We start from the raw sequence: 26,552 nt of genomic DNA, 5'->3' as shown, positions 1-26,552 counted from the left end.
AAGGGGATCTCAACACCACTTACTTCCATACCTAAGCAACCATTCATAGAAGAATTAATCATATACACCAACTCCAACTTCCACAAGGTACTTGGACAGAAACACCTAAGGAGGTAAATGATTTAGTACTTCAATTTTTTGACTCACAATATAGAGCACCACCAACAAAAATAGATATGCAATTGTTTGAATGCATTGGCCTGAGAATATCAGACAATCAGTGTATTATGCTACTTAAGGAAGTAACGAAAGAGGAGATTAAAGCAGCAATGGAGTCAATTGGTTCAGAAAAAGCCCATGGCCCTGACGGATATACAAGTAAGTTCTACAAAACCCTTTGGGAAACCACTGGTGACCATAGTTGTGAAATTGTGACCCATTTTTTCAATCACAACCACCTTCAACACCCCATCAACCATACCAACATCACCCTCATACCCAAAATCCCAAACCCCACAACCCCGTCCCATTTCAGACCCATAGGATTATGTAATGTGAGTTACAAAGTGATTGCGAAAATCCTAGTCACCAGACTAAGACCTATTCTCCAGTTCATCATAAGTCCATACCAAAGCGCGTTTGTGCCTAATCGTGCCATACATGACAACATCTCTATAGCGGATGAACTGTTTCACCACATCCGATCTTCACCACCAACCAAGCACCCAAAAATTGCCATGAAACTAGATATAGAAAAAGCTTATGATAGTTCGGATTGGCAGTTCATCATATTGGCATTTACAAAAATGGGCTTCCCATCCCCTTTTATTGAGTACATCATGAAATGTGTAACAACAATTTCGTATTCAATAACCATTAATGGATCGCAGCATGGGCATATTACACCAAATCGAGGCCTGCGACAAGGGGATCCCCTATCCCCATATATCTTCATTATTTGTGCAGAATTACTGTCTACCAATCTCGGTCAGCTAAACTACAAGGGAAGTTAAAAGGACTGAAAATTTCAAACAATTCATCACCAATCTTACATATAATGTATGCTGATGATTTGTTGGTGACATGCACAGCCAACCTGCAACTTGCAGCTCAATTAGTGCCATTTTGGAGGCTTACTCAAACTCAGTCGGGCAGCACATAAACAAAGAGAAATCCACTATTATCCACCACCCAAAGATTTTTCCACACACAGTGCAATGGTTGCAATCAATATTTGGGTACAACACCACATCAGAGCCACCGGTATACTTAGGGGTACCGTTTAAAAAGGGTAAAAGCTCTTCTAACCTGTTTGCAGAGCTACTGAATAGAACAGAACGCAAAGCACAAGGCTGGATTATGAAATGTGTGAACCAGGCAGGCAGATTGGTACTCATCAACACTGCTTTAACTCCAACGACAAATCACATTATGCAAACACAAATGCTGCCAGAACACGTACACCAAAAGCTGGACAGAATCACAAGGAATTTCTTTTGGGGACATGATCACCAGCATCGAAAGTTTCACCCCATTGGATGGGATAAACTTGCAAAACCAAAGGCTGACGGAGGAGCAGGCATCAGGAAAAGCAAAGAGCACAATCAGGCATTGGTACTGAAAAGAGTCTAGAAACTACATAAAAAAGAAGACACAATGTGGAACACTATGTGTGAAGAGAAACATCTACACCAGCAACCAATCCTATCACTGGATAAGGAGGATTACCAAAAACAAACAACCAGTCCATACTGGAGAAGTTTAACTAACTTGGTTTCTTTTTTGCAGGATATTTGCTTCAAAAAAATAGGAAATGGCCAAAACACTCTCATAACAGACAATTGGATCCCACGCCACACTGCCACACCAACCACGAATCTTCCTATCAATACCCTGGTGGAAGCACTCATGAATCCACACTCAGATAATTGGAACCACAAACTCATTTTCAACACCTTCACCGTCAAAACATCCCAATGCATTACCAATATCCACCTCCCTAAAGAACCAAAAACCGACCAACTCATTTGGCCATTCTCAGAATGTGGAAACTATACAGTGAAATCTGGTTACAATGCACTCATAAAACCCAACCATCATCAACCCTCAACCAACCACACACCTTCAACCAACAACACCATGCCCCAACCACATCATTTCAACAATGTGGACTACAAAAACCTATGGAAAATGAATTGTCCACCCAAAATCAGGCTCTTCTTATGGAAAGTCATCTTAGAAGGATTATCAACATTTGATAAACTTCGTCACATCCATCTCATACCCAATGATACTTGTACCAGATGTAACAACCAAAAAGAAACGGCACACCACATTTGTTTTCACTGCCCCAAGGCTACACAGGTTTGGAAACTAATCTTTACTCATTTAGCCAGAAGCCCAAATACGGAGAACAGCAACAACCACCACCACAACAACAACAGCAGCAACAACACCACCACCAACAACACCAACGAACAACACCAACAACACCAGAATATACAAGGAGTTACAATTGCAACGAGATCTACATCAACGGGAAATTCAACAACAACAACACCGGCGAATATGAAAGAAATATTGGACACCAATCTATCAACAAATACGAAGATGCTATATGCCTTCACATTATGGCATTTATGGCTAGCCAGAAATGAACAATTCTACAGGCAAAAGCAACAGACACCGAAATAAACGGTGAGTATAATCTTGACAATGTTGGAGGAATATAAATGGGCACAAAACCACATCATCCCACTACATCCAGATGATGACTCAGCACAAAAAAAAAAGAAAACTACAACATATAAAACATCAACGATATGGATAGGTTGGGAACCACCACCACCAAACTGGATTAAAATCAATACTGACGGAGCGGCAAAAGGAAATCCAGGACCAGCAGGAGCAGGATGGGTGTGCAGAGACGACATTAGGAAAATTCTTTTAATAATGACGGCACCACTAGGAATTTCATCAGCAATCGTAGCAGAAACATGGGGTTACTAATGGCGGCTAGAATAGCAACTCAACATCTATGGCCAAATGTATGGTTTGAAGCAGACTCGAAATCACTCATACAACTCATCCAACACCAACAGAGCCACACCCCATGGTATCTACAAGAACTGCTTCAAGAAATCAACAATCTGATATCCAAAATTCCTTTGGCAACGATCACACATGCATACAAAGAAGGCAACCAAGCAGCGGAAAAGGTGGCGAATGAAGCGGTGGAACACCAGAAGACGAATCCTACAAATGCACAAACAAAAGTCTGGGACAACATATGCCCAAATTTCTTAACTAGCATCTCCCTTGATGATAGAAATGGAATCAAATTCCCGAGAATTGTCAATATTATAACTCACCTTTAAGTAATAAAATTTCCAACTTCAAAAAAAAAAAAGACAACATGGAAACGAAGGTTTAGGCTGCAGTTAGATAGAATTTTGAGTTAATAAACATGGAAGAAACGGAGAAATGTTTCCAGCTGAACCAAGGGCGGAAAAATGATGTCATGGGTATGTTCTCACGGCAGCAAGGAGGAAGGAAAACGAGCAGTGATTGGGTCTGTTTTATGCTTGAAATTCAGGCGGAAAGAAGCTGTTGAAGACATGGCTTTTGTTGAATGTTTGTGTGAATCTGTGGATCGAATTAATTAGTGTGGTGGTTGTAGCTCAAGATTGCAGGTTGATTTGGGTTCGAAATAATGAACATCTGGTGGAGTTTGAAGACAAGTTTGAACCAGGGAAGAAAATAATGGTGCTGTTGGTTGATAATTGGGAACAAATGTGAAGATATATGGATGTTAAATGGTTTTTGAACTACGGGTTTTACTGTAAATTGAAATTGTAGGTTGGGAGCTGTGTTATCTGTCAGTTACCAGTTGCATACAACGTGTTCGAGTAAATGACCGAACCACTTCTGGCTAAGTTGTTTACAGCTGCTGGCCATGGTTTGATGGCTATGAAGAGAGTTTGGGGATGAATTTGCTAGTAGTTAACAGGAAGAAGAACCTGTTGCTGTTGTTGCCGCAGCTAATGGACTGTGTTGATGGGTTTAGTCGAGTTCAGGCAACAAAAACCTGGCCAAGGTACTAGGGGGCTAGGGCTGAGAACAAGGGTTACTGATTTCAGAAGCCAAGTTTGTAGACTCTGTTTTATGCCGATTCAGGGTTCAGGGTTCAAGAAATATAAAAGGGGAGGCGCAGAGCAGAAACTCAATAAACCTACCTTTCTTTCACCAGATGAGCTCGCTGGTACCTGTTTCACACAGCAGCAACTCTGGTTTGCTGGCTGGGTTTATTTTCAATCCTCTTTTCCTTATAAAAATTTTAAGCTACATATTTTATCGTGAAGAACTAATGACTATGAGTAGATTAACTAATTAACATCGGGAAGATCAGGAATCACTGTATAATAATCACAGATTTAAGATCCCAATGACAAAGAAAGTATCCTCTCCAAACAGTTAGTCAGTAGACCAATCAATTTGGAGAAACTGAATTGAACAGAAACATAATACAAATCAACAAACTATGATGAATATGAAACAGGTTCCCTAGGATGTTCAGATATAATTCTATAGGTCAATGAATGAAACAGGTTCCCTAGGATGTTCTCGATAAACAAAAAGATTCAATTCATTAAGACTGAAACAGTAAAACATTTCTTTCTTTTATCTCTTTATCAAAATGTAGAATTTCTTAAATTTCTGATTCAATATATATTTTGGGAACATCAATCCATTTAAACTAAAGCTAAACAAACAATAAGGCTAAATCTAAATAAACATACCATTTTAATCAAATCAATTAGTGAGAAGGGAAAATCAATACCCAATTTATCTAAGCATCTAGGTTGTCTAGATTAATGATATTTCTCATTACAGATTTACAATGATATTACAATTCAATCTAATAAATCTCTTTCAAAGAAAAAAATGTTGGAAAAAACGGGTTTGTTTTTTCTTTTGAATTGATGAAAGCAAAAGTTGTTTTTGGATAAAAGCAAAAGCTGTCTGGTTTAAAACAAAAGATGATTTCTGACAAAAAGCAAAAGCTGTTTTTCATGATAAATGCAAAAGTTGTTTTCTGACAAAAGCAAAAGTTGTTTTTCTGAAAAGCTGTTTTCTGATTAAAGCAAAAGCATGCACTATTTTTCACTAGACATAACCACTAAATGTGAGAATCTTCTCAGAATTTTTGTGTCATACACATTGGTTTCTCTCCTCTTGTTTCTAACGTTGAGATTCTCTTTATTATTTTTAACTATTGAAACATTAATAGAAAGAGCGTATTGAGTTAATTTAAAGAGTAGGAGAAGCAGAAGGAGAGAGTAGAGAGTAGAGGAGAAAAAGAACTTCACTCCTTCTCATGTTTTCAATAGAGAAAGAGAAAAACAAAATGAACTCCTTCATGGTTTGGTTTTCATGTTTTGAGAGAAAAACAACTCAACGTTAACTCATCTGTTTTTTAATGGAAAAATAGTAGGAGAGAAAATGAGAAACTTATTCTTCCATTTTTCTCTATGAGTTTTCTTTTGAGTGAAACAAGGTGGTTTCACTGAGTCGTTTTTCACTGTCAAGTTCTTAGGGCGTTCTCTTGTATGCTACAAGAAGGAATGCCAACGATCGTTGTATCCTGAAGGAAACTCGCCAATGAAGCTATAACATCTCTCTATTTAGAGGAGTAGCAGGCGATATTGTCTTTAGGACAGCGTATCACATACGTGCCTCTATCAATTTTTGCTCTGCATGCCACTCGCCATGATGCATACACCAAGTTGATGCAAATCAAGCTAAGTATCACTTGTGCTTATTCAATTTATTTTCATTATTGTTGTCAATAACCCCAACAATCTAAAGACAATATGCTACTCTATATTTTGTAACAATAATAAAGGAAAAATATTGTTGACCAATCAAACTAATAAGTTTAGTGGAAAGAGTCATAAAGCATTTGGATTCAATAATATAAATTGATTGTTTTTTTTATAGTTGGTGTTTGACTAACTTTGAAAAACTAAAGATGCTCCTCTTTTAGTGAAAAAAATAACAATTAAAAGTTTGTTGAGATGAAGAGTTTTGAGTTTATCTCTTAAGTCATAAGGAATTTTGTTAAATCCTTTGACCAAGTTGTAGTAGACATTTTGATTGATACTCTCACCAAATTTCGTAATTTTTGGAATTGTAAAAGTATTTTTTAATATTTTACAAAATCTGATAAAGAACAAAAGTTAAAGTTATATTGAGTTGTAGAGTTTTTGGATTTATCTCTTAACTCAAGAAGAGTTTTGTTGAATTCCTTTTACAACAACTAGAGACATATTTATTGTTCTCCCCACCAATTCTTGTGATTTTTGGAGTTGTAAAAGTATTTTTTACATATTTTACAAGACTGTAAAATGTTTCTGAATTTTCTGACGGGCAGAAAAAACTCCGCTGAAAAATTAATTCTTTCTGGCATAACTATGAGTTTTTGGAAATGTTGATCTAAGTAAGATATTTAGTTTTGGATCTTATCTCTAAATCCCTTTTTGATTTATCTAATTTGGATATGCGGTTTGAGAGATAAGGCATTTGGAAAATTATTGTGCATGTCTGTCCAGAAAATGTGAAATGCGTGTAATCTCTTGATTATGTCTAGCAACATTTGATTAGTGATGTGATATCATTTTGAGCATATCATGAGAACCTGTAGTAGTGATTACTTAGAGGATATTTAGTTGAAATTTAATTCTCATGATAAATTAAGCATGTAGCTAGCAAACGATTCCTATGACATGAGCAATAATCTTTTGTAGAGATAAATTTGTATTACTTTGTCAAGGAATAATATGATTTTGACAAGTTGTATATCAACTTTGTTTATGTTCAAAATTACTTGGATCATATATGTTTTGAGTAAAATCAATTTGCATAAATCACATGTTTGCTTAATAATTGTGATGCAACAAGAAAATTGTGTGTTTAAATTGATTTGCGAATACACAAAGCACATGGTTTTAATTACAAATATTTCGTGACCTACTAATGATTGCTTGAATCTAATATTGAGGTACAATAACTTGACCCAACAAGAAGGTTGGTTAATTTTGGGAGTGCTAGAACGCGTGCTCCAGAAGAAACGTGTATGTCTTCTACCAAAAGTACTAAGGTATGAAAGCAATTCATTGAGAAACTCAACTATCAAAAACAGTTGAAGGAAAAAATAGTTAAAAAGATTTCAGGTATGGACATCTTCATTCTCCACATGTGCATTATTCTCTAAATATAATTCCCAATGGTTATCTTCCTTACTATGAGATATGATATTTGGAAATAAGTTCATGTAATGCTTTGAAATGTTAGCATAATAAAACATGAGGAATTAATAGATAAAGTGAAACTTGTATGCTATTAATTTAAAATGAATTCATGAACATGTTAAGTCATAATGTTGGTAGGATACCATAATTTTATTATGCAGCGTATGTTAAATAACACAATATAACAACATGTTGAGAAATCTCGGTAACTGTGGGGGTGTAAAATAAATAAATATTTATTTTAATGTTCCAAGAAGATTGTGCAAGATGCATAACCTATATTTGTGTTCTTGACCTGTATACCTAAAATGTGTGTGTGTGGGGGGTGTATTGGTTATTTCACCTCCCAAGCAAATCAAAATTTTGACCTAAGATTATGGATTGTGAATTCCTAACCTATCCTAAGCATACTGGTGCATATAGGTTACTGGTCATAAGATTTGACATTGATAACATTGGTATGAATACTGTAGTGCAATGTAGAGATGCTTTGTTTTTTGAACATATATTTTCTTTGAGAATTGGACCTCGAAAAAGGGTCTATGACAGTATTTTAACTGTTCCTTCGACTAGTCAACCCCGTCTCAAGATGTTGAGACTGAACTAGTAGAAGTAAGAGAATTAGAACTGAGACAAAATTTAGCCCCGTCTTTGTGGCTCTTATGGTAGAGTCTGAACACTGAACCTATAAGGAAGATATGTGTTCTCCTAAATAGTCTTCAAAAGGAAACCTTGGTACAGATGAAACTATAGAGAAACACAAAGCTAGTTATAGCTAAAGGTTATAACCAAAAAGTAAGGAATAAATTTCTTTGACACTAATTCACCTATCACAAGAATCACTTATGTTAGGATGATGATTACTATTGCTTAAATTCATGATTTGAATATATACATCAGATGGATCTTAAGACTGCAATGGTGAATTGAATGTAGAAATTTATATGTACCAACCTAAAGGTTTTTGTTGTGAGAACAAAGTATGCAAATTGATTAAACTTCTATATGGTTTTAAACAAGCACCTAAACAGAGGTTTAAGATTAATAAACTTCTATATTTGATCATGTAATGATATCCAGTGGTTTAAGATTAATAAATCTTATAAATGTGTTTACATTAAATCCGAGGATGATGCTTATGTTATTGTATGTCTGCATGTTGATGATATGCTCATATTAGACAGTAACATTGTTTTTATTAATACCACTAAAAGCATGTTGAATGAGAACTTTGACATAAAAGACTTAGACCCTATTGATGTAATCTTATGGGTAAAAGTCAGAGACACGTCTGATGAATATAGTCTTAGTCAATCTCATTTTGCTGAAACCATATTAAAAAAATTTAATCACGATGAGGCTAAACCTGCTTCTACTCCTTGTGAACCCACTTTTAACTTGATAAAGAACAAGGGTGACGGTATTTCTCAAATTTTAAGTATTCTTGAGTAGTTAGCAGTCTTATGTAAATTGATTATTATATAAGACTTGGTATTGCTTACGTTGTGAGTAGTTTTAGCAGGTACACTTGCAACCCTGAGCAGGATCACATGAATTCTCTCAACAGAGTTTTGCACTACTTGAGAGGCACTTCAGACTTTTTCTTAATTTTTGGGAAGAATCCCGCTGTGACATAAGGGTGATGTGATGCCAACTGGATGTAGGACTCAGATGAGTCAAAATCCACTAGGGGGTACATCTTCACACTTGGAGGTGCGTCTGTGTCATGAAATATATACAAACAGACAAGTATAGCTCGATCCACTATGGAGTCAGAGTTAGCTTTAGAGAAAGCACGAGATAGTGAAGCAACTACTTACTACTGGTATTATCTCTCTTGACTTTGTAAGATCCAAGGATAATATTGCAGTTCCTTTAACGAAAGATTTATAAAGAAAGGTAGTTATCTCTACATCGAGGGGGATGAGACTTAAGCTCATAGAGTAAATCACCATGAAGGATACTCAACCTTGTGAATGGAGCTCCAAAATCAAGGTTCAATGAGACAACTAATTTATGGTGATGTCGAGACAACACTATCTTTGTCCATCCCTATGTTGTAACTGTGTAATAGTGTTACCTGCATGAGCTAGGATGATCTGTTCAGATCTTAATGAGTTCCATGGCTTTGTTTAAAGCGGGGTGTGGCGGGACACTCTTATGGACTCACCTATGTGGATGTTGGAAGTGGGGCCGCTTCCTAAGAGAATTTGAGCTGATTCTCTAGAAACATTCATTAAAACCGGGATTTAGCCAACGGCAAAAACGGGCACAACCGCAAGAGCTTGGCAGCTTTCGTTAGAGACATCAAGTGTGGTTGTTATTTCTAAAGTGCATTCACTGTTGGCGGTTCAAGACATTGTGTTCACCGTTACAACAAGCAGTTTCGGTAACTTCTCACTAAGTTAAGGTTCAATCTTTGGGACACTTAGCCTAATTTTGATGCCTTATGTTTTCTCGCATTTATCGATATGTTTTATCATTCATGTGGGGGATTGTTGGAAAAAACGGGTTTGTTTTTTCTTTTGAATTGATAAAAGCAAAAGTTGTTTTTGGATAAAAGCAAAAACTGTCTGGTTTAAAACAAAAGATGATTTCTGACAAAAAGCAAAAGTTGTTTTTCCTGATAAATGCAAAAGTTGTTTTCTGACAAAAACAAAAGTTGTTTTCTGACAAAAACAAAAGTTGTTTTTCTGAAAAGCTGTTTTCTGATTAAAGCAAAAGCATGCACTATTTTCACTAGACATTACCACTAAATGTGAGAATCTTCTCAGAATTTTTGTGTCATACACATTGGTTTCTCTCCTCTTGTTTCTAACGTTGAGATTCTCTTTATTATTTTTAACTATTGAAACATTAATAGAAAGAGCGTATTGAGTTAGTTTAAAAAGTAGGAGAAGTAGAAGGAGAGAGTAGAGGAGAAAAAGAACTTCATTCCTTCTCATGTTTTCAATAGAAAAAAAGAAAAACAAAATGAACTCCTTCATGATTTGGTTTTCATGTTTTGAGAGAAAAACAACTCAACGTTAACTCGTCTGTTTTTTAGTGGAAAAATAGTAGGAGAGAAAATGAGAAACTTATTCCTCCATTTTTCTCTATGAGTTTTTCACTGTCAAGTTCTTAAGGCGTTCTCTTGTATGCTACAAGAAGGAATGCCAACGATCGTTTTATCCTGGAGACAACTTGCTAATGAAGTTATAGCATCTCTTTATTTAGAGGAGCAGCAGGCGATGTTATCTTTAGGTCAGCGTATCACATACATGCCTCTATCAATTTTTGCTCCGCATGCCACTCGCCATGACGTATACACCAAGTTGCTGCAAATCAAGCTAAATATCACTTGTGCTTATTCAATTTATTTTCATTATTGTTGTCAATAACCCAAGAAATATCCAAGAAAATTTGGGAGTTATAATTAGAAGCACTTCCAGACCAATTTTGAGTCCCAATTCCAATACATGAACAACAAAAAGATGAAGAAATATTTCATATTCAGAAGGAACTTCTTAGTCGAGAAGATTCAATGCCTATCCCAAACAACCAAACCAACTTCTCTTCGTGAACAATCCAACACCTAACCAATCCCTTACTAATCATCTTTTGTTTTTGAACCCATATTTATCAAATCAAATGTGGCAAATATTCTTACACTAAAAGAAGGAAACAAATAAATAAAGAGAAAGAACATATTGTACTTAAGCTTACTAGACCAGCTTCAGAGAAATATGAATTTCTCAGCAAATCTGAAGAGCCAAAGATATTAATTTCCGAGTAGAACAACACCCTCCTTACCATTGTTTTTTAATTCGCAAGTGGGCTGCCTGAATTTCTACTCGTTACTTCAATCAATTCGTTAACATATTAAACATTCCAACAATACAGATTTAAAAAAAAAGGACAGAATTTCCAAACCCAGAATTCCCAGTTCAGATGAAGATCAATTCTAGTATCATCACTAGAAATTCAAACATTCAACGATAGAACAAGATTTGATCTTAATCTAAATGATACAGAAACCGTCGTCAAGGGTTATTTCCAAACCCAGATTTCCATTCTATTATACATGAATCTATGCTGAAACTCAATAGAAACTTAATTGAACTGAAAAGAAATCAACACAGTATAAAAGAAATTGAATAGAACAAAGATATAGTTCCCTCAGACGTTCTGGATAAACAATAGGATTCAATTCATTAAGACCCAAAGGAATCTCAGAATTAGCATGGTAGTTAATCATCACAGGGAACTAAACAATTTCAAATACTGATAAGAACCCTAACCTCTAAACGTGTTGAATAACAAAAGCCCTAAACAAATAACTTTGAAAAAACGAAAGAGATTTTTGATGCTCAGATCTAAAATATGGATATGGTTCAATTCCTTGACCTTCCACAAAGTAAGGTCTCGTAATGAGCTGGGATTGCATCAAAATCATCATTGCATCGTCAAATCAAAAATCAAAAGAAAATAAAAACAGGAGATTCTGAAACTAGAAACGCAGAAGAAGAGCAGATTTGGGGACCCGAATAGAGAGAGAGAGAGGCGAGGGATATAGAGAGGCAACCTGATGGAGTGATTTTAAAGAGATTTTGATTAGGGTTTTGATGGTAGGGTTTATTGGATATAGCCGCCCCACCTATTATAACCACACACGATACTTTACTTGTTGGCACAATTCCTATGGCAATGGCCAAACGGCCCAAACCCAAAAATATAATCAGCTAGGTGGATGGGCAAACTACTAAAAAAAAATGAAAAAAAATAATTCTTTCTTCTTTCTTACCACTGTACTACAAAGAAACTACAATTTTCACTATGGTAAAAATAAAGAAACTACAATTTTCACTATGGTAAAAACAAAGAAACTACAATTTTCACTATGGTAAAAATGTTGGTCATGACATAATGACACGCGGGGGAGAAGTAAACCTGTTGGCGGGTTTAACAAAACCGCGTGGACGAAGGTAACCCACTGGCGGTTTTAGATCATCTGCCAACGACTACTTTTTCAAAAGTAAAAACACTCATATTATTACCACTAGTAAAGTACCATCATCTTTAAACACTCCACTCACACCAAAATTCACTTCTTTTAAATTTTCTCTACTAATCTATTTTAAACTTTTAATTTAGTGTTTAATATTTGTTAAGTGAAACGTCTGAAAAGGCAATAACATTTTATTGTGGTGCAAAACTAGAAGCTGCTGTTTCTAAGATATGTAAAAGTTTTAAAAAGATCGAAAATAGTAAAAGGGAGATGCAAGTTTTAGAAGTGGCTCCAAGAAAATGTTACCTTAAAAGGCAAAGAAAAAGCTCCGGCTTTAAAAGTTAATAACAAAAAATTCAAAAACAAAGGGGAAACAGTTCATGGGTGCGTTGAATAGAAGATACGTCAAATGAAAATAAATAGAAGACCGAAGATTGTACTTGATTTTTATTGAAGTTGATAGTTAGTTCTTATTATTGTTTAAGTTTATATCTTGTAAAAGGAGTGACAGTAATATTAATTAATGAAAATATTTATACCTTAAAATAAACTTTGCTTCCGTTTTATATTAAACGATCGTTGTTACATTTAGACTTACACATATGGTAATCGATTTCATAACGCCAACAATAACATCAAACAACATCAAATCCAGCAACATGAACCTTATAAAGTTCATAGCATTCAAAATGCGTAATGTCTCATTCGTTTTCATCAACAAACTTTGGTTGATTAATTTATTTGTTTGGTTGTGTGTGCATTTAATGAAGTAAAATTTTTATAATAAACCAATTACTTTATGATTTGGAAAGCTAATAGAAATTAGAGAATAATTAGTCTAAAAGTTATGAACGCGTAGACAATTCATTATTAAAAAATAGTGAGATTAGTATTTTTGATAGATACAGGAATTCATGTAGATTCTTAATGAGTACCTTAACCTATAAGTAGAGCCATTGATTTATTGAGATAAAAATTAGTAAAAGAACTTAGATTTCCTATTTGATAGAATTCAAATTAGCATAGTTGAACCTAGAGCTACAAATTTTAAATCTTAGTAGTATCAAGACATATAGAATTGTATTTCATCTCTTTTTGTTTCGGTTTCATCTGAAATGAGTTAGTTTTCGCGCGTTAGTATGTCTGAGTAATACTTGCATTTAGGCGAGAGAGAGTATTTCTCTAAAAGGTGGGGAGTTTTCAAGATCAAGAGGTTGGACAAATTTTCTAGGAAGAAAATATTATAAGGTGGGGAGAATGTAGAGACCCTCAAGCACGTCAACGCTATTAGACTAGTCAAGAGAGGGTTTAGCCGATAATAACTCGATTAATTAAATATGAACATTAATTAATAAAAAAATAATCTAATAATAATTTAGAAATGAAATTTGTACCAATGGATAGACCTCGAAAAGATATGCGAAATGGATTACAAGAACGCGTCAATCGGACGTCGGACGGAAAAGATATCGCAATCGGAAATTCGGATGTTGTAGTTTGACCAAACTCAACCAGAGTTGGCTTTTCTGTTTACGGTTTCACCGGTGCCTCTGACTGTTGACAATTGTTGACCAGACCTTAATTTTACGTGGACCTCTTTCTTAGTATTAGTTTCCCCTTAGTATTTACTTAGATAGTATATATTGAAACCTTGAATAGGGTTTGAATTAAATAATTTTGAATTTGAGTTTTGAGGAAAACTTATCTTTTGAGTTTAGCTTCTCCTGTTTCACGTGGTTGAGGTGTTAGGAAGGGAAGAAGTGTGTGACCGCGTGTTTTGAGAGGAGGAGCTGTTGAGTGTAGGTGTATTGGATGTTAAATAAAGAAGGAACCTTGGGTGAAGATTAAGAAGTTTTGTTGTTAAGAAGAAGAGAGTTGATAGTGATAGAGTTGATCTTTTGAACCTCGAAAGATTAGAGAGAAATAGTTAGAGATTTAGGGGAAGCTTCTAATGAGGGTGATAGTTATGAGAAATGACTTAGAAGAGGAAAGATGATGGAGATAATCTTGGAGGTATATTTATGCAGAAATGATTGATATTCTTGATGAGTTGTTGACGGAGATGAACTTAATGATGAAACATGCCTAGATAATGAAAGGTAACCGTGTTTATTGATTTGTATGAGTTTATAATGATTTGGGTAGTTGTTGTATATGAAATAGTTGGGAAACAACTAAGTTACCGTGCATGAAAACCATGATTATATGTAGTGGTATTTGTTTCACTGGCCTATATGTATGGACTTAGTTAGGTACCTTAGAGAAGTAATTAGACTTAGCTCTATAAAATCAAATTGTAATACGCCGGACGGGCTTCCTATTGATATAAAGTTTGTTCAATTCTGTTGTGTAACGAGTGAGATATAGCTGTTAGAAAACTAGTCGACGCAGCAAATACCATGTGTATTCAGTCGCGAGGGTTCATATGTATGAGCTTCGAAAGATAGGTTAGAGTTAGATCTAGAAAATATTTAGTAGGCAAAGGTTACACATATGGATCCCGTGATTCTAATCAGACATAGTTTGTTTAGTTTGGATATACCGGATGTAATCTAGAGACCCTGAAAGATGACTCCGTGAACTGAGTTTTGAGTTCCAACACTTGGAATAATTTTCAGAAAACTGGTGGAGAAGAAGACCGAGTCAACTTCTGACTCAGTCGACTCATCTGACTCGGTATGAGTCAGACCTATGTGGGTTGTGGACCGGGTAAACGGGTCGGGACGTGTGTTGACCCGATGGGTCAATAAATCGGTAGCAGGACATATTAGCGGGCCCGGCTGGGTCAGGCCCAATGACTTGGGTTTAGGGCCAGAAACCTTAACTAGAGTTTTTGGACCACTTCTGGTCCGATATAGCTTTCGGTTCCTTCTGCAAAGTTGTAGGTTTTCTCGAGGGATTTCCGAGGACACCCAAATTAACCCTATTTGGTTAAGTAGATATTGTTTTACACCAAAATTATTTATTACCAGGTTGTAGGATTATTAATAAAATTAGAGCCACTAGTTATTTCATTTAGCCTATAATTGGAGTTTTGTATGAAACTATGTTATCAACCTATTAGCTAAATTCTTAGAGTGTTTGTATGATTAACAGTTAGTCTTTATGATCGATTCAAAGGATGAACCAGTGGATTGTAGATTTCAAGGTAGGCGTGGCTTGTCATCAAAACAGGTGGGAACTATGTAACCTTCTTGTAATCATTGAGCCTTCTTTTTATTGCGATCATGATGAGTCTTTATTGTGTTTGGCATGTTTGTATGTTTTACTATGTATGTAAATACTTGTATGAGTCTTGATGTGCGTATAATATGCGTTGTATGATTTCCCCGCAAAGAGTGTCTGTGGTTCCACACAGATCTTTGCTAAGTTAAGTATGACGACTTCTTCCCCGTTTTAATATTATTTAGTAGGGCGGCTTCTTCCCCGTTTCAATATATTAGTAGGGCGGCTTCTTCCCCGTTATAATAGTACCTAGTAGGGCGGCTTCTTCCCCGTTTCGTTATTATATATACTATTTTATTTTGGGGAAATCACTCGTGTGCATATTATACTAGTTTTTCTAACTTTCTGATCTTGATAGTAATATTCTAAATCACGGTTTGTCTGGGTAATCTGTGTGGACGAGGTTATTATTATTGAATAGGGTTGCTCTCGCGTCGTCTTCTCCAATGAGTTTGGCGAGGTTAGAGTGACACTTGCTTAACGATGCATAAATAGATGAATGATTAATTTCTTTTTTTTTCTTTCAATTTATATTCTTTTAGAACTGTGAAGCATGTTAGTGATTATTTGATAGTTACATGTTTTTGTTGAGCGCCCTTCTGGGATGATGTGCTCACTCGTTCCCACTTCAGTTTCAGTTACTTGAATAAATGGTGTACGCGAAGATATCCGTTTTCGTAGTTAATTAAAGCGATACCGAACTGTGTTACATTTATGTAATTGTTTGTATATGTGTATTCTTTATTCATTATATAACATCACACTAATTAATATATTAATATCATTTGAGAGTTCTTCATTTAAAAATATGTAATTATGATTCTTGAAATGGGTTCGCTTTTAGCTCACAGTATGTTATTATGATTCTTGAAATCGTCAATTTGTATTGGATTCTTCAATTAGGTTGTAAACTTATTAGTTAAGCAAGTTTATGTTATGGGTCGTCACAACTTGGTATCAGAGCTTACTATTAGATCTTACATGGGCAATAATAGGAATAACCAGTGCCAGTTAGTGAACTAGATTAGTTAAAAGTTGGAATTGGGTAGAGAGATAAAACCTTAATCACTAAAAGCTATAAATAACTAAAATATTTATTTAGTTGATTAATTTATTTGTTTCGTTGTGTGTACATTTAATGAAGTAAAAATTGTATAATAAACCAATTACTTTATGATTTGGAAAGCTAATAGAGATTAGAGAATAATTAGTCTAAAAGTTATGAACGCGTAGACAATTCATTGTTAGAAAATTACTGAGATTATTATTTTTGATAGATACAGGCATTCATGTAGATTCTTAATGAGTACCTTAACCTATAAGTAGATCCATTGATTTATTGAGATAGAAATTAGTGAAAAGAACATAGACTTTCCTATTTGATAGAATTCAAATTAGCATAGTTAAACCTAGAGGTACAAATTTTAAATATTAGTAGTAGAAAGACATATAGAATTGTATTTCATCTCTTTTTGTTTCAGTCTCATCTGAAATGAGTTAGTTTTCGCACGTTAGTATGTCTGAGTAATACTTGCATTTAGGCGAGAGAGAGTGTTTCTCTAAAAGGTGGAGAGTTTTCAAGACCAAGAGGTTGGATCGATTTTCGAGCACGAAAATATTATAAGGTGGGGATAATGTAGAGACCCTCAAGCACGTAAACGCTATTAGACTAGTCAAGAGAGGGTTTAGCCGATAATAACTCGATTAATTAAATATGAACAATAATTAATAAAAAATTATCAAATAATAATTTGGTAATGAAATTAGTACCAATGGATAGACCTCGAAAAGTTATGCGAAATGGACTACAATAACGCGTCAATTGGACGTTGGACGGAAAAGATATCCCAATCGGAAATTTGGATATTGCAGTTTGACTAAAGTCAACCGGAGTTGACTTTTATGTTTACCGTTTCACCGGTGCCGTTGATCGTAACCTCTGAATGTTGACAATTGTTGACCGAGCCTTAATTTTACGTGGACCTCTTTTTTAGTATTAGTTTCCCCTTAGTATTTACTTAGATAGTATATAGTAAAACCTTAAATAGGGTTTGAATTAAATAGTTTTGAATTTGAGTTTTGAGGAAGACTTATCTTTTGAGTTTAGGTTCTCCTGTTTCACGTGGTTGAGGTGTTAGGAAGGGAAGAAGTGTGTGACCGATTGTTTTGAGAGGAGGAGCTGTTGAGTGTAGGTGTTTTGGATGTTAAATAAAGAAGGAACCTTGGGTGAAGATTAAGAAGTTTTGTTGTTAAGAAGAAGAGAGTTGATAGTGTTAGAGTTGATATTTTGAACCTCGAAAGATTAGAGAGAAATAGTTAGAGATTTAGGGGAAGATTTTAATGAGGGTGATAGTTATGAGAAAAGACTTAGAAGAGAAAAGATGATTGAGATATTTCTTGATGAGTTGTTGATGAAGATGAACTTAATGATGAAACATGCCTAGATAATGAAAGGTAACCTTGTTTATTAATTTGTATGAGTTTATAATTATTTGGGTAGTTTTTGTATATGAAATAGTTGGGAAACAATTAAGTTACTGTGCATGAAAACCATAATTATATGTAGTGGTATTTGTTTCGCTGGCCTAAATGTATGGACTTTATTAGATACCTTATAGAAGTAATTAGACTTATCTCTATAAAATGAAATTGTAGTAAGCCTGGCGGGCTTCCTGTTCATATAAAGTTTGTTCAATTCCGTTGTGTAACGAGTGAGATATAGCTGTTAGAAAACTAGTCGACGCAGCAAATACCATGTGTATTCAGTCGCGAGGGTTGATATGTATGAGCTTGGAAAGATAGGTTAGAGTTAGATCTAGAAAATATTTAGTAGGCAAAGGTTACAGATATGGATCCCGCGATTATAATAAGATATAGTTTGTTTAGTTTGGATATATAGGATGTAATCTAGAGACCCTAAAAGATGACTCCGTGAGCTGAGTTTTGAGTTCCAACACTTGGAATAATTTTCAGAGAACTGGTGGAGAACAAGACCGAGTCAGCTTCTGACTCAGCCGACTCATCTGACTCGGTATGAGTCAGACCTATGTGGGTTGAGGACCGGGAAACGGGTCGGGTCGTGGGTTGACCCGATGGGTCAGTAAATGGGTAGCGGGCCTTACTAGCGGGTCGGGTTGGGTTAGGCCCAATGGCTTGGGTTTAGGGCCTGAAACCTTAATTAGAGTTTTTGGACCACTTCTGGTCCGATTTAGCTTATGTTCCTTCTGCAAAGTTGTAGGGTTTCTCGAGGTCCTTCCGATGACACCTAAATTGATCGTATTTGGTTTAGTAGATATTGTTTTATACCAAAATTACGTATTACCAGGTTATAGGATTATTAATAGAATTAGAGCCACTAGTTATTTCATTTAGCCTATAACTGGAGTTTTGTATGAAATTATGTTACGAGCCTATTAGATAAATTCTTAGAGTGTTTGTTTGATTAACAGTTTGTCTTTAATAACAACGATCGATTCAAAGGATGAACCAGTGGATTGTAGATTTCAAGGTAGGCGAGGCTTATCATCAGAACAGGTGGGAACTATGTAACCTTCTTGTAATCATTGAGCCTTCTTTCTATTGCGATCATGATGAGTCTTTATTTTTTTTGGCATTTTTGTATGTTTTACTATCTATGTAAATGCTTGTATTAGTCTTGATGTGCGTATAATATGCGTTGTATGATTTCCCCGGAAGGAGTGTATGTGATTCTACACGGATCTTTGCTAATTTAAGTATGGCGGCTTTTTCCACGTTTTAATATTATTTAGTAGGGTGGCTTCTTCCCCGTTTCAATATATTAGTAGGGCGGCTTATTCCCCATTTCGATAGTATATAAATAATATATAGTAGGGGGCTTCTTCCCCGTTATAATAGTACCTAGTAGGGCGGCATCTTCCCCGTTTCGTTATTATATATACTATTTTATTTTGGGGAAATCACTCGTGTGCATATTATACTAGTTTGTCTAACTTTCTGATCTTGATAGTGATATTCTAAATCATGGTTTGTATGGGAAATCTGTGTGGACTAGGTTATTATTATTGAATAGGGTTTCTCTCGCGTCGTCTTCTCCAATGAGTTTGGAGAGGTTAGAGTGACACTTGCTTAATGATGCATAAATAGCTGAATGATTAATTTCTTCCTGTTTCTTTCAATTTATATTCTTTTAGAACTGTGAAGCATGTTAGTGATTACTTGAGAGTTACATGTTTTCGTTGAACACCCTTCTGGGATGATGTGCTCACTCGTCCCACTTCAGTTTCAGTTACTTGAAGAAATGGTGTACGCGAAGATATCCATTTTCGTAGTTAAAGCGATATCGAACTGTGTTACATTTATGTAAATGTTTGTATATGTGTATTCTTTATTCATTATATAACAATACACTAATTAATATATTAATATCATTTGAGAGTTATTCATTTAAAAATATCAGAGTGTTGGGTTAGGTTCGCTTTTATCTCACAATATGTAATTATGATTCTTGAAATCGTTAGTTTGGATTGGATTCTTCAATTAGATTGTAATCTTATTAGCTAAGCATGTTTATGTTATGGGTCGTCACAACTTGGTATCAGAGCTCACTATTAGATCTTACATGGGCAATAATAGGAATAACCAGTGCCAGTTAGTGAACTAGATTAGTTAAGAGTTGGAATTGGGTAGAGAGATAAAATCTTAATCACTAAAAGATATCAATAACTAAAAGTTTTATTTGGTTGATTAATTTATTTGTTTGGTTGTGTGTGCATTTAATGAAGTAAAATTTGTATAATAAAACAATTACTTTATGATTTGGAAAGCTAATAGAGATTAGAGATAGTTAGTCTAAAAGTTATGAACGCGTAGACAATTAATTATTAGAAAAATAGTGAGATTAGTATTTTTGGTAGATACAGGAATTCATGTAGATTCTTAATGAGTACCTTAACCTATAAGTAGAGCCATTGATTTATTGAGATTTATTTTAGTGAAAAGCACTTAGACTTTCCTATTTGATAGAATTCAAATTAGCATAGTTGAACCTAGAGCTGCAAATTTTAAATCTTAGTAGTATAAAGACATATTGAATTGTATCTCATCTCTTTTTGTTCCAGTCTCATCTGAAATGAGTTAGTTTTCTCGCGTTAGTATGTCTGAGTAATACTTCCATTTAGGCGAGATAGAGTATTTCACTAAAAGGTGGGGAGTTTTCAAGACCAAGAGGTTGGATCTATTTTCGAGGACAAAAATATTATAAGGTAAGGAGAATGTAGAGACCCTCAAGCACGTCAACGCTATTAGACTAGTCAAGAGAGGGTTTAGCTGATAATAACTCGATTAATTAAATTTGAACAATAATTAATAAAAAATAATCTAATAAAAATTGGGAAATGAAATTAGTACCAATGGATAGACCTCGAAAAGTTATGCGAAATGGACTGGAATAACGCGTCAATCGGACTTCTGACGAAAAAAATATCGCAATCGGAAATTTGGATGTTGCAGTTTGACTAAAGTCAACCAGAGTTGTCTTTTCTGTTTACCGTTTCACCGGTGCCGTTGACCGTAACCTCTGACTGTTGACAACTGTTGACCGGACCTTAATTTTACGTGGACCTCTTTCTTAGTACTAGTTTCCCCTTAGTATTTACTTAGATAGTATATAGTGAAACCTTAAATAGGGTTTGAATTAAATAGTTTTGAATTTGAGTTTTGAGGAATACTTATCTTTTGAGTTTAGGTTCTCCTGTTTCGCCTGGTTGAGGTGTTAGGAAGGGAAGAAGTGTGTGACAGAGTTTTTTGAGAGGAGGAGCTGTTGAGTTTAGGTGTTTTGGATGTTAAATAAAGAAGGAACCTTGGGTGAAGATTAAGAAGTTTTGTTGTTAAGAAGAAGAGAGTTGATAGTGAAAGAGTCGATCTTTTGAACCTCGAAAGATAGAGGGAAATAGTTAGAGATTTAGGGGAAGCTTCTAATGAGGGTGATAGTTATGAGAAAAGACTTAGAAGAGAAAAGATGATGGAGATATTCTTGGGGGTATATTTATGGAGAGATGATTGATATTCTTGATGAGTTGTTGATGGAGATGAACTTATTGATGAAACATGCCTAGATAATGAATGGTAACCTTGTTTATTAATTTGTATGAGTTTATAATGATTTGGGTAGTTGTTGTATATGAAATAGTTGGGAAACAATTAAGTTACTGTGCATGAAAACCATAATTATATGTAGTGGTATTTGTTTTCGCTGGCCAATATGTATGGACTTTATTAGGTACCTTAGAGAAGTAATTAGACTTAGCTCTATTAAATGAAATTGTAGTAAGCCTGGCGGGCTTCCTGTTAATATAAAGTTTGTTCAATTCCGTTGTGTAACGAGTGATATATAGATGTTAGAAAACTAGTCGACGCAGCAAATACCATGTGTATTCAGTCGCGAGGGTTGATATGTATGAGCTTGGAAAGATAGGTTAGAGTTAGATCTAGAAAATATTTAGTAGGAAAAGGTTACAGATATGGATCCCGCGATTATAATAAGATATAGTTTATTTAGTTTGGATATACCGGATGTAATCTAGAGACCCTAAAAGATGACTCCGTGAACTGAGTTTTGAGTTCCAACACTTGGAATAATTTTCAGAGAACTGGTGGAGAAGAAGACCGAGTCAGCTTCTGACTCAGTCGACTCATCTGACTCGGTATGAGTCAGACCTATGTGGGTTGTGGACCGGGTAAACGGGTCGGGTCGTGGGTTGACCCGATGGGTCAGTAAATGGGTAGTGGGCCTTACTAGCGGGTCAGGTTGGGTCAGGCCCAATGGTTTGGGTTTAGGGCCAGAAACCTTAATTAGAGTTTTTGGACCACTTCTGGTCCGATTTAGCTTTCGGTTCCTCGGCAAAGTTGTAGGGTTTATCGAGGGCTTTCCGATGAAACCTAAATTGATCGTATTTGGTTTAGTATATATTGTTTTATACCAAAATTACGTATTACCAGGTTATAGGATTATTAATAGAATTAGAGCCACTAGTTATTTCATTTAGCCTATAACTGGAGTTTTGTATGAAATTATGTTATGAACCTATTAGAAAAATTCTTAGATTGTTTGTGCGATTAACAGTTTGTCTTTAATAACAACGATCGATTCAAAAGATGAACCAGTGGATTGTAGATTTCAAGGTAGGCAAGGCTTGTCATCAAAATAGGTGGGAACTATGTAACCTTCTTGTAATCATTGAGCCTTCTTTCTATTGCGATCATGATGAGTCTTTATTGTGTTTGGAATGTTTGTATGTTTTACTATCTATGTAAATGCTTGTATTAGTCTTGATGTGTGTATAATATGCGTTGTATGATTTCCCCGGAAGGAGTGTCTGTGATTCCACACAGATCTTTGCTAAGTTAAGTATGGCGGCTTCTTCCATGTTTTAATATTATTTAGTAGGGTGGCTTCTTCCCCGTTTCAATATATTAGTAGGGCGGCTTATTCCCCATTTCGATAGTATATAAATAATATATAGTAGGGGGCTTCTTCCCCGTTATAATAGTACCTAGTAGGGCGGCATCTTCCCCGTTTCGTTATTATATATACTATTTTGTTTTGGGGAAATCACTCGTGTGCATATTATACTAGTTTGTCTAACTTTCTGATCTTGATAGTAATATTCTGAATCATGGTTTGTCTGGGCAATCTGTGTGGACGAGGTTATTATTATTGAATATGGTTTCTCTCGCGTCGTCTTCTCCAATGAGTTTGGCGAGGTTAGAGTGACACTTGCTTAATGATGCATAAATAGCTGAATGATTAATTTCTTCCTGTTTCTTTTTGAATTTATATTCTTTTAGAACTGTGAAGCATGTTAGTGATTACTTGAGAGTTACATGTTTTCGTTGAACACCCTTCTGGGATGATGTGCTCACTCGTCCCACTTCAGTTTCAGTTACTTGAAGAAATGGTGTACGCGAAGATATCCATTTTCGTAGTTAAAGCGATATCGAACTGTGTTACATTTATGTAAATGTTTGTATATGTGTATTCTTTATTTATTATATAACAATACACTAATTAATATATTAATATCATTTGAGAGTTATTCATTTAAAAATATCAGAGTGTTGGGTTAGGTTCGCTTTTAGCTCACAATATGTAATTATGATTCTTGAAATCGTTAGTTTGGATTGGATTCTTCAATTAGGTTGTAATCTTATTAGCTAAGCATGTTTATGTTATGGGTCGTCACAACTTGGTATCAGAGCTCACTATTAGATCATACATGGGCAATAATAGGAATAGCCAGTGCCAGTAAGTGAACTAGATTAGTTAAGAGTTGGAATTGGGTAGAGAGATAAAATCTTAATCACTAAAAGTTATCAATAACTAAAAGTTTTATTTGGTTGATTAATTTATTTGTTTGGTTGTGTGTGCATTTAATGAAGTAAAATTTGTATAATAAAACAATTACTTTATGATTTGGAAAGCTAATAGAGATTAGAGATAATTAGTCTAAAAGTTATGAACGCGTAGACAATTCATTATTAGAAAAATAGTGAGATTAGTATTTTTGGTAGATACAGGAATTCATGTAGATTCTTAATGAGTACCTTAACCTATAAGTAGAGCCATTGATTTATTGAGATTGATTTTAGTGAAAAGCACTTAGACTTTCCTATTTGATAGAATTCAAATTAGCATAGTTGAACCTAGAGCTGCAAATTTTAAATCTTAGTAGTATAAAGACATATTGAATTGTATCTCATCTCTTTTTGTTCCAGTCTCATCTGAAATGAGTTAGTTTTCGCGCGTTAGTATGTCTGAGTAATACTTCCATTTAGGCGAGATAGAGTATTTCACTAAAAGGTGGGGAGTTTTCAAGACCAAGAGGTTGGATTGATTTTCGAGGACGAAAATATTATAAGGTGGGGAGAATGTAGAGACCCTCAAGCACGTCAACGCTATTAGACTAGTCAAGAGAGGGTTTAGCCGATAATAACTCGATTAATTAAATATGAACAATAATTAATAAAAAATAATCTAATAATAATTGGGAAATGAAATTAGTATCAATGGATATACCTCGAAAAGTTATGCGAAATGGACTACAATAACGCGTCAATCGAACTTCCGACGAAAAAAATATCGCAATCGGAAATTTGGATGTTGTAGTTTGACTAAAGTCAACCAGAGTTCACTTTTCTGTTTACCGTTTCACCGGTGCCGTTGACCGTAACCTCTGACTGTTGACAATTGTTGACCGTACCTTAATTTTACGTGGACCTCTTTCTTAGTATTAGTTTCCCCTTAATATTTACTTAGATAGTATATAGTGAAACCTTAAATAGGGTTTGAAGTAAATAGTTTTGAATTTGAGTTTTGAGGAATACTTATCTTTTGAGTTTAGGTTCTCCTGTTTCGCCTGGTTGAGGTGTTAGGAAGGGAAGAAGTGTGTGACCGAGTGTTTTGAGAGGAGGAGATGTTGAGTGTAGGTGTTTTGGATGTTAAATAAAGAAGGAACCTTGGGTGAAGATTAAGAAGTTTTGTTGTTAAGAAGAAGAGAGTTGATAGTGAAAGAGTCGATCTTTTGAACATCGAAAGATTAGAGAGAAATAGTTAGAGATTTAGGGGAAGATTCTAATGAGGGTGATAGTTATGAGAAAAGACTTAGAAGAGAAAAATTGATGGAGATATTCTTGGGGGTATATTTATGGAGAGATGATTGATATTCTTGATGAGTTGTTGATGGAGATGAACTTAATGATGAAACATGCCTAGATAATGAATGGTAACCTTGTTTATTAATTTGTATGAGTTTATAATGATTTGGATAGTTGTTGTATATGAAATAGTTGGGAAACAATTAAGTTACTGTGCATGAAAACCATGATTATATGTAGTGGTATTTGTTTCACTGGCCTATATGTATGGACTTTATTAGGTACCTTAGAGAAGTAATTAGATTTAGCTCTATAAAATGAAATTGTAGTAAGCCTGGCGGGCTTCCTGTTGATATAAAGTTTGTTCAATTCCGTTGTGTAACGAGTGAGATATAGCTGTTAGAAAACTAGTCGACGCAACAAATACCATGTGTATTCAGTCGCGAGGGTTGATATGTATCAGCTTGGAAAGATAGGTTAGAATTAGATCTAGAAAACAATTAGTAGGCAAAGGTTGCAGATATGGATCCCGTGAATCTAATAAGACATAGTTTGTTTAGTTTGGATATATAGGATGTAATCTAGAGACCCTAGAAGATGACTCCGTGAGCTGAGTTTTGAGTTCCAACACTTGGAATAATTTTCAGAGAACTGGTGGAGAAGAAGACCGAGTCAGCTTCTGACTCAGTCGACTCATCTGACTCGGTATGAGTCAGACCTATGTGGGTTGTGGACCGGGTAAACGGGTCGGGTCGTGGGTTGACCCGATGAGTCAGTAAATGGGTAGCGGGCCTTATTAGCGGGTCGTGTTGGGTCAGGCCCAATGGCTTGGGTTTAGGGCCAGAAACCTTAATTAGAGTTTTTGGACCACTTTTGGTCCGATTTAGCTTTCGGTTCCTTCTGCAAAGTTGTAGGGTTTCTCGAGGGCTTTCCGATGACACCTAAATTGATCGTATTTGGTTTCGTAGATATTGTTTTATACCAAAATTACGTATTACCAGGTTATAGGATTATTAATAGAATTAGAGCCACTAGTTATTTCATTTAGCCTATAACTGGAGTTTTGTATGAAATTATGTTATGAACCTATTAGATAAATTCTTAGAGTATTTGTGTGATTAACAGTTTGTCTTTAATAACAACGATCGATTCAAAGGATGAACCAGTGGATTGTAGATTTCAAGGTAGGCATGGCTTGTCATCAAAACAGGTGGGAACTATGTAACCTTCTTGTAATCATTGAGACTTCTTTCTATCGCGATCATGATGAGTCTTTATTGTGTTTGGCATGTTTGTATGTTTTAATATCTATGTAAATGCTTGTATTAGTCTTGATGTGCGTATAATATGCGTTGTATGATTTCCCCGGAAGGAGTGTCTGTGATTCCACACGGATCTTTGCTAAGTTAAGTATGGCGGCTTCTTCCACGTTTTAATATTATTTAGTAGGGTGTCTT

The 26,552-nt window shown here is 35.2% G+C and overlaps 2 non-coding genes and 1 pseudogene across 2 annotated transcripts; all 3 read right to left on the bottom strand.

The window, feature by feature from the left end:
- Positions 1 to 10,938: 10,938 nt before the first annotated feature.
- Positions 10,939 to 11,073, bottom strand: LOC113276924. The gene has a single exon (XR_003324712.1). It is a non-coding gene; the product is annotated as a small nucleolar RNA snoR77 (small nucleolar RNA).
- A 330-nt stretch (positions 11,074 to 11,403) lies between these two features.
- LOC113276902 lies at positions 11,404 to 11,495 on the bottom strand. Its single transcript, XR_003324693.1, has one exon. It is a non-coding gene; the product is annotated as a small nucleolar RNA U6-53/MBII-28 (small nucleolar RNA).
- Positions 11,496 to 11,591: 96 nt separating this feature from the next.
- Positions 11,592 to 11,700, bottom strand: LOC113276911 (annotated as a pseudogene).
- Positions 11,701 to 26,552: the final 14,852 nt, after the last annotated feature.

The sequence above is a fragment of the Papaver somniferum genome, chromosome 4 (genome assembly GCF_003573695.1).
Source record: "Papaver somniferum cultivar HN1 chromosome 4, ASM357369v1, whole genome shotgun sequence".
Taxonomy (NCBI): Eukaryota; Viridiplantae; Streptophyta; class Magnoliopsida; order Ranunculales; family Papaveraceae; genus Papaver; species Papaver somniferum.
The sequence above is the reverse complement of the archived record's forward strand: the minus strand, read 5'-3'. Positions and strand labels throughout refer to the sequence as shown.